The sequence below is a fragment of the Pocillopora damicornis genome, chromosome 6 (genome assembly GCF_964200805.1).
Source record: "Pocillopora damicornis chromosome 6, jaPocDami1.2, whole genome shotgun sequence".
NCBI classification, from domain to species: domain Eukaryota; kingdom Metazoa; phylum Cnidaria; class Anthozoa; order Scleractinia; family Pocilloporidae; genus Pocillopora; species Pocillopora damicornis.
Window position 1 is genome coordinate 7,218,739 of NC_142675.1, and position 13,129 is coordinate 7,231,867.

At 39.9% G+C, this 13,129-nt stretch overlaps 1 pseudogene; it reads left to right on the forward strand.

Annotated features, from left to right (window-relative positions):
- The first annotated feature begins 4,210 nt into the window (after positions 1-4,210).
- LOC149043700 (uncharacterized) lies at positions 4,211-10,353 on the forward strand (annotated as a pseudogene).
- Positions 10,354-13,129: the final 2,776 nt, after the last annotated feature.

Here is a 13,129-nt window from a genome sequence, read left to right on the forward strand (position 1 = left end):
AATCAAGGTCAACAAGACGCTAATTAGTTTGAATTTGTCTCGTAATCGTATTAGTGATACCGGTGCTACATCTATTGCTGAGGCCATCAAAGTCAACAAGACGCTAACCAATTTGGAGCTTGTCCAGCAGTGATATTGCCGGTGCTGCATTTGTTTCTGGGCCAATCTAAGTTAGCAGGAAGCTAACCAATTGGCATTTGTCTTAGAATAGTATTAGTGATGCCGATGCTCCTTTTTTATGCCGAGGCAATCAAAGTCAGCAAGACTCTGACCAATTAAGATTTGTCTAACAATGGTAACAAATGTGAACAAAACTGTGAGTGAGTTGAACTGACTTCTGGGGGAATGATTGAAGTGACTGTACTTTTCCTTTTAAGTAACGTTTTATAAATTTCCCCTGTTGCAGATGCAGGAAGGAGCTTTTTTAATTGTCTCTAGTTGCTCTTTGATTAGATTACATTCAAGTTATAATAGCTACCTTTGTGATGTTTTTTTTAGTTTAAGGTGATGCTTATGCTTCTGAGGTATTTACATTAGACGAAAAGAAGTGTAAAACGCCATTGTTTTTAGAGTTTTGTTATGAAAGGAATATCAATGCATGTATCATCCACGAGGAGCAATATTTTTTCCATTCTCTATAAGCCTCGAGCGCCTCTCCTTCAATATAAACCAAAGCAAAAAAAAAGTTTATAGGCATTGTTTTTTATTTCTGTTTCGATCTGCACAGCCATTAAATGAAATTTGACCACTGGGAGGTTCCTAAAGGGGAGGTGTGCGGGGAAAGGGGATGGGTGGGGACACAACAAAGGCGAGGTAAACATGCAAAGTGTGCTGTGGATAACTCTTAAAGGGTAATGTATTGCCAGCGGATGCTTGTTTCCACACAGGTCTGGGGCCTAATTACGAGTTAGTAGATGTGCGATTCGGCAGGCGAGGACGCATAGCCCCAGAAATGAAGGGATGATTGTCGGTTTCCCATGCAGGAAGATCTGGATTTTTACCAATTATAGATTCTTTGCTAAAGAGACCGGCAGTTAGAGCTTGGTCGACAGATTGTAACCAAATCGTTTAAACAAATTTTATAAGGAACTCTCTGAAAGATAGAGCTGATAAAGTCTTTTCACTTTCATCAGAAATAAAGACAACGGATTTGAAACGTAAACCGACATCTTCGAAGTCATATAAAAATACTTTAAAAAAAATAATAGATTCTAAAATAGAACAGGACCCAGTTGTTCAAAGGGCGGGTAACGCTATCCAATGAATACATCGCTATCCAGCGGATGTGTTAACAAAGAATACTGCACCATCCATCGGATGGAGATTTATGCAGTGGTTATCGTTATCGAACAATGAGGACCAGGTGGACGACTGTTAGTTAGTGGAGTGATCTAAACAACGGGTAGTATTCACAGTTAACGATTTGGAGCACAACTCAGTAAGTGTTTTTTTTTTCGTTGGGTTTTTAATTTCTAGCAGCAAAAACATGTAAAGGAAACGAAACATCGCAAAATCTTAATGTTTCCTCAACAAAGCCATAATAGTGGGATTGGGAAGGACTGGAAATTGACTGCTGCTAAAGCAACGCTGCTATGCTCCCTCACTTCCCGTACAACCCCTCCCCTCCCCTCTCACCCCCCATCCATTCCTTATCCTACAAGAGCCATGATCCCTCCGTTAATTGCCTGGCCACACGGGCTGTAAGGGGAGGAAACTTGAAAACTCCATCAGTAAGTTTAATAAGAGCTTGGCGGAAGAAACAGAAAAGTAGTTTTCCCCTCCCCTCCCTTCTAACCCCCCCTCCCCCTCCCCCTCCCCCTCCCATCTCATCTGTTTTTGTTGTCAAAGCCCATTTCCAGTCTTTCCTGGAAGTGGCTTCTGATGTTTGACACCAATATATCCTCCTGGGAAGAGAAATAAAAGGAGGAAACAATTCTGAGAGCAAAAGGTAGTATTTCTCATATATCAATGTCATATGTATTGCGCTGAACTGATTTAAGAACCCTGATGGCTTTTCCTTCTTTTGAAAGTCGTTTTAATCCACTCACCCTATAATGGAATTACAATCAAGCCGTTTGCAGTAAGCTGTGTAACTTTTTCAAAACTTCGTTTTCAAAGATGAGATTTCTGTTGAAATATCTGCTCCATTCCAATAAAGGAAGTGTACCACGTCATTATTATTACAGTTTTGTTACCGAAGCGATTCCATTGACATGCGATATTAAGGAAACAGGATGGAAGACGTTTGCTTGGATACTAAGGATTTGGTCGAGATAATGCTAAAATACCTGTGGTGAAAGACGACAGAAACCAGTTCTACAGGTTAATAAAGAGAATAGTGTATTAAATTAGGGTATATAGGAATGTAGGAAAAAATTTTTTAAATAAATTCGGCGAATGGATAACAAACTTAGGTGTCAGAGTGAATGTCAACCCATCTTGCTCCCACAGTCATGAAAAGAGTTTTAGAGACCAAACATTTTATTTACCACCGTGGGATCCTTTTTTTCTTTGATGGTGCGGGGGGGGGGGGCCATGGTTTTAAGGAAGGGAGGGTTATCAGTCGTCGTCTCTAACAGAGTGTAAGGGAGTACTATAGAAGATTGACCACCAATTCACTGTCAATGAGGGGGAATCATAAATTTTATCATGGCGTAACCAGCCCCTCCCCCCCATAGGCGATAAATAATGAGCGACCGCTAACAGCATGAGGCGAGTCTTTCTGAGCGTTTGACTCAAGATTATATTCAGATTTATTACTATTGAGTTTGACACAGGTAAATTGCAAGTCATTGGAATACGGTCAATAGTTCTTCAGTATAGCTTTATAAAGTATTTATCTGGTAAATTTTATGCTTTTCCTTTGTAGCTTCAGCTGAATACATTTGAATACAACCATCTCGTAATTGAAAATTAGGTGCAGAGTTTCTTTGTTTAATCCTCGCAAGATTATCCGAATCTCTCTTCATGTGTTGATTGCGTACAATATTCTGATCAGGTCCATCTATGTCAGTCCCTCTGGCCCAGTCTTTGGACGAGTCGACCGTGGAGACGTCAAAGGAACAGACTCAAAGGCTTGGTTTACAGTTTAGCTCTACTGATCAGATTCCAACAACTAGTCATGAGTAGGAGGAAAGTTTTGATTGGGATTAAGTCGCAACTACGAGCGTGGAAGGTTAGAGTTTCAAAGGGGTAGTGGGTGGGAGAGGCGGATTCCTGCCACTAAAAACTTTGAAAATATAAGAAGACGAACGCATCATTCGTAGTTTTCGCTGATACACCCAAATATGCAAAAAAAAAAACACGAAGGATTATGTTACTACTATAGAAGGGAAAACATTATCTTTCTTTGCCAGAGGAAAGGTGCAAAATAAAGAGATCACCAGGTGAAAACGGAAAGTCTTTAACTGCAACGCGGAAACTGCGGAAAATCTGCCGTGCGTGTCTTGTTTTTCAATCTTAAGATGCATCACCTGTAGCGAGAGGTGATATGAAAGCAATCACGCGATGTTGTTTGGAAGCGCAGAGTGTGGGGGCGTAGACGCTGAAGATGTTTGCTGGTCTAGAGGGGGTCGAGAGAGGATCCTTGCGGTACCCTGAGAGGGAGGCTCCATTGAAGACAGGAGGGTGCTGCGCACTGCGAAGCCGACCCCGTACAGGCGGCGCTCTTCTGGCTCGAGTCCCTGCCAGAAGGTGTAGTCCTTCTCCTTGAGACTGCCACGTGCGGGGAGGCGTGTCTCCTGAAGGGCGGCGATGTCGACCTTGAGTTTGGACAGCTCACGGTCGATGATGGCGGTTTTCCTGGCATCATGGATTTGCTGGAGGTCGTCAGAGAGGCCAGGACACATTGTTCTGACGTTCCAAGTAGCAAGCTGTAAGGCTGGTGATTTCTTGTTTCTTTGTTGTTTGCCTGGTGCGGGGGCTTTACAACCTGCCTGTCGGTTTTGCCTAAGCTCCAAGCACCCAATGGAGCAAGCAGGTTGTGGCGGGGTAGCAACTCAATTGTCCGGGGGCTGCCCGGATTGAGGCGGGCGTTAGCTACCCAATGGGGCTCGAAGACCCCTTCCACCGTCGAGAGCAACCCCTGGCGCCCGGCTCTACGCCAAACGAGCCTGGACTTATAACCGGTAGACTGCTGCTCTCCGTGTTATACCTACGCTGGTCAGCGAAGCTGGAGTGACCTCTCCAGGTGCAGGCCTGGGCGGAAGATATGGAAATCCTGGTGTGCCCAGTCGCCAGGATCCCCCTCTCGGCGTTGCTGGTAGGGTCCGACGGAAAGGACGAGCCGATACGGTCGGTGCCAGCGCAGCTGCAGGAGTTGCCGGAAGGTTTCACATTGTTCCACCAGCCGCCTACGGGGCTCCACACCGGATTTTCTGTCAGGGTTTACTCCCATAGCCTTCGCTTCTCCCGAAAGCAACCACAAGGCAGTGGTGGTTCTGCGGCAGGTAGTACTGGGTTACAGGGTACCAGTAGCAGGCAAAAGATGTACCTGACCTGACTCCAATTAATTTCTAATTTTTTCATAATTTCTCTCTAGCGCGTAAACTCCACAAATTCTCTTAGTTATTACTTTGTTTTACTGCTTTAAATAGTTTCATTGTAATTTGTTTTTAGCCCGCTTTTGCATTTGCTTTTCCGTGGTTAGGAATCAGGGACATTCGCTCTTTTGTTTACTTGCATTTCTCATTTTATTTTCATCTGTTGTTATTGTAACTGGACACGCGCCTTTGTTCAAAAACGTGCTCGTTTCATTCGTTTTTGTTTGCACGATATTCGCACAATTCGTCATAATTTCAATCAGTTTATTGCAAACAACCTCTGTTCCTTTTACTACTCTTGTTGTTGGGCTATATTTTACTCCGTTTTGTTCTCACGTTTCGTTCTTTTGTGTCGCTCCAGTTATAGTTTCTATTTCATATTTTTTCATCTAAGTTAGAACAATTAGTTCCCCAATAAGTGCTTTTCTGTTCCATTTGATTTTCTAAGATTCGCTCTAACCTTGCATACTTGTATGTAGAATTCTCTTGTTGTTCAGTTGTAGTCGTCATACACGGTTTTACCGCAGCATTTTTCATCGTTTTTAGTCGTTCATTTTACAATTTTTATTCGGAGATTGCTGATCCTTTTATTTTCATTCATTATTAAAGTCGGCTTTTCTTGTCAGTAAAGGGCTGTTGTGTTTAAACGATAAACAGAATAATACATGGTTGCTTTCAGATATGGAATTTCTCATCTCACTCGTTCGCGGCACTATCTACTCGCGCCCTTAGTATAAGAGAGATGGTAAGTTTTAAGCTCGGTAAAGAAATGGAGAAAGATGTTTTCGTCTTGTCACAAACGTGGGACAAAGAGAAAATCTTTCTCTATTTCTTTACCGCGCTCAAAACTTTACCATCTCTCTTAATCTATTTACAAACATGACGTTATCGACATCGCTGATCCCAGCCGTGTGCAGGACGCGTGTCATATAAACTTCGCAATAGACTTCGCTCACCATAGAGTCTCTGTGGCTCAGAGGTAGAGCATCGGAGCGCGGCTTCCGCAGGTTTGAAATTCGATTCCGTGTGGGGACTCAGATTTTCCTCTTTGTCCCGCGCTCGTGAAAAGATGAAAAACATCTTTCTCTGTTGACAGGATACCTCGCTAAATAAGAAGTTCAGCTATTTTTCAAAAGTGTTAACTTTACATATATCCTTTATTGCTTTAATAAACAATGGGTGGATACAAACTTATTAAAAACTCAAAAATATAAAAATCGAGAGTAGAGTTGCGTGGCTTTTCATTTTCCGGGAAAAAACAATCTAGATTGCAAAATTCAAGTGAAAAGCAAGCCAACTGTCATTAACACCTTGAATAACTGGAAGTCAAGATACTTTTTTATCGTCACACAACAAATTAGCAAACGTAAATATCATTCTTCTTGATGCCTCTCCCGGTGTCACCGTTGGTTAATATAGCGGTAAAAAAAAAAATTACAGTCAAAGCGTTTGGAAAATTCCTTAACTTTTTTAATTAGCGAGGTATAACTTGGTGACATTTTGGTTTTACAACACGATTCTATTCTGCAACTGCAAATGATTTGTCTCCACATAAATAGTTAAAACTTGTTTCTCCGCTGACCACTCACATTTTGGACTATTTTTCTTTCCTGGCTCGTCGCCCGTGATATATGAGCGAATGAGTGAACTTTATTTAAAACAGGATGGCCACAGCTGTGAGGCTGTTGCCCAGAGGGGCCCTGTATCTGCCTAAAATTATTACGATATTATAATCAATTACGATAAACACTCGTAGTTTTTAAAAAAACTTATGGTCTGAGAAATACTGAAATAAAAAAGAAAAAATGCAATATCACATGTAGTAACTACCACTCCCAACTGAATCGTCTGGAAACAAAGCTTCAAAAGCCGTTAGAAATTTCCTGTAGATCGATTTAAAAGTTCGGACAAATCAAGGAATTTGAAGAGCAATAATTCGCTCGTTCATGCAATGCGCGGTTAAGTAGACATGTGTCACAACAAGGTGAACAATATAGAAAACGCTTGCAGTATCGGCACTTTTCCTTCGTTGTTTTGGAAGCCATTTTGGAAATGTAGCCGGGCATCTTTATGGTAGGTAGCTCATGTGTGATTTATATAGTGTATACGCAAATACGTTGGTAATAAAATGAGCCGTCCACTGTTTACAATGCTGGAAAGTATTGTTGGACGATTACCGCTTGCTGACAAGGCTCTCCAATTGATTTATTTTTTAAACGGGTTTATATTTCCGGGTTATATTTCCTTAAGATTATGCCCGAAAAGAGATTATTTAATGCAACATAATCTACACCATCTTTGCTTATTACCGATCGCGCCTGTTGTTTTTGCAACCTAACACCTTTGAACATGCTCAGTGTCACCGATCTTCATATTTAAGAATAAGGTCGACTTTCAAGGTTGTCCTTCGCGAAAAAAAGATACTGTTAACGCCTAGTTACAGCGTAACTACCATAAACTATGTATCGGGGCAAAGTTATGAAATGCGCTATCAGGAAAAAAACATTCTTTTTAGCTTGATCTAATCGTAAACCGACTGAGGTGCAAAAATTCCAATTAGACGATGTTTCTTTGAGAAAATCGGGTATCAACACAGACCGCACAATTAAATTTCTGCACAATTCCAATCCTGAGGGGTTGCTCTTCAAAATAGTGCGGGGATTTTTTGATATTGCTATTTGTTGCTTTGCAACTTTTCTGTCTATTTTGCTTATCAAAATTTTACCAATTTCGAAAAACGGAATTCCCTCACACAGTTTTTTTTATAGATTGTTATCTTGAGAGTCTTCTGACCAAATTTCAAGGCAATTCGTAAATTTCATACCCTATTGATTTCTTTAAAGAAGGCACGTTTGCGGAAAAACGAGGTGGGCTTTTCGCATCAAAAGTTTTTGAGGGGTAACCACATGTGGATAAATGTCAGTATCTGAGCAAATACTTACCTACCCCTTCCACTAAGAGAACGTTGACCATAACTTGTCATCAGTTGACTGTTGTTGGGTCGTTGGAGGGGTACGTGCTCAGTTGTTCACATAATTTCCTGATTATACCCAAGCAATAATAATGTAAGCAGCAGAAATAGAACCAGTGCTTGTCAAATAATATGGTTCTCGATTATACTAAAAAAAAAAAAAAAGAAAGAATAACTGACTGATGAAATTATACTTAGCTCTCGTTCCCCTTCGTCCCTAGCGGCACAACACAACGTCAGTCGTGTTTGCCTAATTTTAACTACGGTTCTTCCAATACGTGATAGTGAAAAAGTTTTTACTACTGGCTGGAGGTACAGCTGGCATATTTTGTCGACTTTGCTCATATTACTTTTCCGCATTCTAAACGAGTCGTACACTCCTTGGAATTACTATTTTCGTGAATAAATTTACATTTTCTCTTTTTTTATTTAGTCTTGTACCTCTAGCTGGTAGGAATTAGAAATCAGTTAAAGAAAACAATTTTGCCATGCAATCATCATTTAGTAGAAAACAAGGTGGTTATTCCTCCTTGGAAAGCATAAATGTAAGTCTTCTGTGTCCTCTACTTCATTCTATTTGTACAAACAAACACACCCTGCACAACTATTTTCCCAGTTTGGTCCTATTTTTTTTTTCAATTTTTCAACTATTTACTTTCTCGCCTCAGGGCAGGCTAAGGTCACAGAAAACTGGCTTCTACAGGCTCATGGAATAACATATCTTCAAACATTACAATCCCGTGTTTGTTACCTAAGCATTTTTTTCTTCGTTGCTTATCAGCTGCATACCTGTCAGTGCCCTGATGGCAATCATTCTCCCTTTTTTCAGTGATAACAAAAGGAACTTAATCATATGTGATCCTTGGTGGAGACTTTGCAGTCTGGGGATCATGAAAAAATACTTTTTTCCCTTTTATTTCTACATTCTTTGTGACAAATCAATGAGGCATTAAAGAGACATTCATTCATTCCGTCATTCATTTATCAATTTTGTCTGGTAGTCAATCAGTCAGTTAGTCAATAATATAAGTCTGTGCGAGAGGCATGTGCTGCAGGTATTGACTTTTAGGTCATATCTGAAAAAGGGTATTGACAACCACATACAAACCCCTCCTTTTTCAGGTTAGCCACCACATTTTAGTTATTGAAGTTCGGCAGTGGTTTTATTTTTTATTCTTTTCTATCTTTTCCAATTTTTGCAAAAACACAAAAGAAAGAAAGCAAGGTAAGTGAATTACGCAGCTGTGTTGGAAACTGTACGATGCGTTAATTAGTCTTAATTTAATTGACATTTATAAGAGATTTCCTCTATCTATACATAACTAAACAGACATGTATGCAACACGTGTTTTATCGCGCCATATATGGCACTGTTCCAAAGCGTTGTCGTAAAATCGTTAAATCAAGTGAATAAACAGTGACTTAATAAGGAAGCGTGGTACAGCTTTTTCACGTTTTTGACACACCTGTCTTTCAAAAATCAAAATAAAGAGTAGATTTAATTTGCGATTTTTATGGAATGTTTTTGGATCCCTTGGTCTCCCCATGACCACTACTCCCCTGCATCCCTACATTTAACATTCCCCCTCGTAACCAGAGTTCATTTAAGGCGCCCCTCTGACTTTAGACTTACCTTTGCCAACACCGTAGCAGTAATCCATAACAAAGCTAGTTGTTGTTACCACTTCGTGTTCGTGCAGTAGCTTCTCGGCTGATTTTAAGGAACTTTAAGATGCAGTCTCTACTACGGCGACCGGAAGTCTACACTTAAAACCCATCGGATTGTGCATGTCTTAGGCGGGAATTCACGCCGTAATCTTGCCATCTACTACGGCAAAATCGCTTCGTTCCCGTAGTGGTGAGTACGTCAGAATTTGCCATAATTTTTTTTTCTGAAGTCTTAATTATTTGAATTTTTTTCCTCGTGATTAAATTACTTACGTTTCTTTACGAGTTGATAAATCATAGCTGAACGAAATTTGGTCGAAATTTATCTGTAGAAAAAAGATGTCAAAATCAGGGACAGTTCTTCAGTTTACTTTTCCGGCACTAAGTTGGTGGGTACTGATAACAAGTTATTAGAAAGTTCATTTATTTCCGCTAATTTTGACTTTTACAACGAGCCAATTTAGTGGACAACAGCGCACGACGTGTTGCTGTACAAAGAAATTTTGGTACAAAAGTTTTACAAGTTCAAGAAAGGAAGCAATGAAAGCGGAAGAATTTGGACGCAAATTTCCGAAAACCTCAACAGTGTGACTGCAGTCAATCTCAAATTAAATCAAAGGGTGGTGAGAGAGAGATTTGACTTGCTACTCGAAAGATGTCGAGAGCAAAGTAGAGAGGAAGCAAAAGCAAGTGGTGCATCTCCCGAACCAACAAAGTTCGCCGTTCTGTTAGAGTAAACTTCTGAGAGAGAAACTAACAGAATTAACGAGAGAATCTTGTAGCAGCAAGAGCGTAGAAACAGATCGCAAAAAAACCAAGATGCGTTCCCAAGCCTTGGAAAGACTTGGTGAAACTAAAAGAAAGGCCAATGAAGACTGTGAAAGAAAAGCGAAAAGGCAGCAAAGAAGCGGAGCTGATGTTACTGAATTTCCACGGGAAAAGTCAGAAAAGTAGCTTAAGATCCGTGAAGAGGAGCTCGCCTTGTACGCAAGAGAAGTTGAAAAAGAAAAAGAGAAGCAAGCGCAAATGTTTAAAACCCAGGAGGCTATGATTGCAAACATGGCTTAACGACAAGATCAGATGCAAACACTTCAAATGGCTTTTTTGCAGAAACAGCAACAACAAACACAGGCTATGATGGTGTTGTTAGAAAGACTTGCGAAAACGTCATAACTAACTAGTTCCCCGACAGAGATGACATTGCATTGATTTACTCTTCCTTGTAAATTTATTGCAGCTTCAAGTTAATGATTTTGTTTGTTAAATGTCATTTTACATTTTCTGTTTTTTTAAAGTAGGAATAAATTCTGTTGGGTTCTGCAATTATGATTTCCACCTATTTTGCTAGAAATTTGTTCAGTGGTTTATACCATTCAAGATATATCTTAAATGGATAAATTATTTTAGTGCTACAATTATACTCTCTTTGTGTTCAGTTTAAAAAAGCATAGTATTATGCAAAGTAGGAAAAAGGTTTTGGGGGTTACACCGAAAGAACTTAGAAGTGTTATTTTCATACGAGCAGGTGAGCCTGTTCCTTAAAAGTGCGTAAACGATATTGTTAGATGTTTTTCTATCACTCGTTCTGTTGGCTATTTCTTTATTCTCTCCTTTTTCTACACAAGTTACTATCATGGGAACTAGCTCAGATCTCGTAAGGAAAGTGGGGGTCACCGCTTAAAAGGTGACGCTTACTGAGCTATCAATCTCTAACCTTCGTCATCCTTTTACACTTAATTAGCGAATCACGTTAAGCTACACAGAACGGAGCTCACATACTAAGTAGGTACCTTCGAGATGTTTACGCTTTAAAAAATCATTTTCTACCTTAAATTTCTGACTCTTGCGGTCAAGTTTGGTCATAACTAAAACAAGATTGGTAATATAAAAGTTAAAATGAACTCACTGACAGAATTAGAATCATAATTGAGGATCTTAAGAGAAAATAGTCCTCGAAGACTGTTACATAACAGCAGAATAAACAGGAAATTCGGAGAAGAAAGGGTGTGCTTAGAGTACCGCCCCTAAAAGAGCTACGTGCTGTTCGTATAAGTTACCTGATTATAAATTGAGTGCGGAGGATGAAAAGTACTACTTGTTGACACCCTAAGTCACCTCCAAGAAAAGAGGTGTCGAACGTGCTAAATGAAAATTTAAGAACTATTTTCCTGATCGGGAATTCGACAACTAGAATATCAGTGGTAAAAGTATAGGGACGGTTATTTCCAGGAAACTCCTGTACGGGATCAATATTTTATAAGGTAAAGTCATTCTTCTTCGTAATTATACATCTTTTCGCAACCTAATGGCAATATACCAATATTTAGCCGCAAATTGTAATTTACGCAAACACATCTTTCTCCATGTCAAATTCGCGATCAAATTAAGAAAAAGGTGACCGAAATTTCTACCTGTAAGGCAAGACCGCCAAAAGGAATAAGAAATGATCAACTGGCTTATTATAATTTTTAATGAATGGCTTATGGCAATATCTTATTTCCATTCATTTTCCAACATTTAAATAAGTCAAAAAACACCTATCATGAAAATGCTTGCCAGATGCCAATTTTGTCTTTTTAGAATATGCATTTTCTCTACTGAGCTCAAAACCAAATTTTAAGTTCTTTTGAAATCTAAAAACTTGAAATAATTTACAATGTCTCCGAAGAGCCATTCCACAGAAGACCAAACAAAGCTCATGGCTTCGCTATATATCTCCATCTGAGCCGTCAAAACTGCATTTCTGAATGGGCTTTGGAGGTTCACTCGCCAAGGATAAGCCGGATCACCATATATACATAGAGGCCGTCCAGCTGGCGAAAGGGCATATGGGTTGAGATCTGCCAACAGGTTGGAGTCTGCCAACATCCCGGCATCATGTTTTCTTCTCTCTGAAAAATACAATGCACGAACCGCGCAGCAAGTTTTTTGAGTGGGGGGCTATTTTTGGCTCCGTTATTTTTGTTAAATTATTTTTTGTTTAATTTATTTATTATTTTGGCAAAAAAGTGTAGGGCATGATAACCGAAACTGAGAGAACCAACAAGAACACTAGAAATGCAGCGACATGATTTTGAAATATAATGGAAATAGATAGTTAATGACCGCGTACGACTTTTATTCAGTTGCGACTCAAACCTACTACCTTCCGTTCAGTACTTCGGACACTCTAACGCTTATATACAGTAGACTTGTGGCAAGCTAGCTCGATTAATCATGTCCATGGAGATAAACTTCCTGCATGTTGCGAGCATATGATTATTGATATGAGATTCTTGCTCGCAATGCTGCATTCGTTAGATTTCTTATTCATTTTACTACTGCTAGGTATTTTTGATCCAACTGAGCTTATTAATGGAATTCGCCAGCTGTACAAGACTCGCGAGGGATGGCTCTCACCATTTCCATGGTGGGAAGAGTTTCCGTTTTTTCTTGGCAATACTTTTACAAGGCTCAGAAGAAAGAAAACGAGAGGAGAAATCAGTAACGTATTTGTTGACATGTCGTCAATACTAGACCCGTAGGAAGAGTGTTCAGCGCCGAGAACAGTGTTGATTGAAGGAGAACCTGGTATGAGAAAAACCACCTACTGTAAAAAAGTACGCCTACGACTGGGCCACCAAAAAGCAAGTACCTCAAGGTCGTGGCTCCACAGCATTCAAAGCATGGCATTCTGATGTTTGGGAAGCCATTGATGAGCAACTTCTGACCCGAGTAATCGATGAAGAAGTCAAATCACAATATCATTTTATTGATATTGGATGGATTGGATGAGTTATCATCCGGTAAATTGTCGATTTTTCTGAATTAATTGAAGGAAGAATACTCCCCAGATGCCACATAGTTGCAACAGAAAGACACGTAACTGGAAAAGAGGTGAGAAAGTGTTGTGACGCGCTGCTTCAGATCGAAGGATTCACTCAAATTCCGCATATAAAAAGATCTGTCA